Below are 1,325 nucleotides of genomic sequence, written 5' to 3'. Positions count from 1 at the left end.
ATTACATTTTGACAATATACCTATCTGCAGAGGATGAATTAATATTTTAGCTGATCCAACCAAAAGATCTGCCTTCTTTGCGCAAACAAACGATGTTTGACCTTTTCCCTGAGCTCGCCATAAGTGGGGTCAGGGTCAGGCTTACAGGTCTAAATGTTTGCGGCAAAGCTTAGAATATTTTTACCGTTCACATGTGGTATTTTTTTTTTATATAAAGGCCTGATTTTTGCTGTGTATGAACCAATACGTTTTAATTGAAATGTTCAGAGCCAAGTACTGACAGAATGTTTAAGACAGAAGCCCCTACCTGCCCCACGTAGTCTCCTGCTCAGCCCCATGCTTTTATTTGAAGCACCAGCAGGAAGAGTTTCCAGCGTTTTCATGTCCTGGCAGTCCGGCTGCTATGACAATGAAAGTAAAGTAAACAAAACTTGAGTTTTCAATGTTTACTCATAACTAAATTGTAAAGGTTTTAAAAAGTGATTAACCCTCATGTTGTCCTTGGGTCAAAATGACCCGCAGCTGTGTTCAACCAAGTTCTATTTTATTTCTATATTTTCATATTTTTTGGGATCATTGGTGACAAGGATGCTGTGAGGGTTTCTTTAAACCAAAAAAATCCCCAAAAATATAAAAATATAGAAATAAAATAGAACTTGGTTGAACACAGCTGCGGGTCATTTTGACCCAAGGACAACACAAGGGTTAACTGAATTTAGTAACCTCACCACAGTATTTCATTGTGTATATGTGCACATTCAGTGTCTACATTGGCATGTCGACTGATTGTAAACCATAAACACAACGTAAGAAAGCAAGTTCTGGACATCACACAGTGCCTCCCCTCTGGTGGTGATGATAATGATTTCACTGTGTTCAAGAGTTAAAGTTGTGCAGGTAGCCACAAACTCAAGTTCTGAGAAATCAGATCTGTCTTCAACCTACGTCATCTAACAAGTTCATGTCATGACCTTAAACTCTAAATCAGGGGTGTCAAACATACGGCCTGCGGGCTGGATCCGGCCCGCCAGGGGGTCCAGCTCGGCCCGCCGGATGACTTTGCTAAGTGTGAAAATTACAGAAAGACATAAATTGCATTTCTATGAGAATATGGAGGTTTATGAGTACAAACATTTTGTAATTTTTTTTTAATCGATCCAGTAATTGCTTCAAAAACAGTGTAAATGTGATGTCTGCTCCGGAGGCAGAAGCGCTCATTGCCACAGGCAGCAGCACTTGCTGTTAGGGAATCTGCAGAGGAGAGCCCAGGCAGATAAACAGTGGGCTGATGTCTGAGTTTTTGGTCTTTATGTTTCTAGTTTATT

Source organism: Embiotoca jacksoni, unplaced genomic scaffold (assembly GCF_022577435.1).
Source record: "Embiotoca jacksoni isolate LCO1_2020_lvr unplaced genomic scaffold, fEmbJac1.0.p SCAF_6, whole genome shotgun sequence".
In the NCBI taxonomy this organism is placed as follows: Eukaryota; Metazoa; Chordata; class Actinopteri; family Embiotocidae; genus Embiotoca; species Embiotoca jacksoni.
This window is presented reverse-complemented; position numbering follows the sequence as displayed.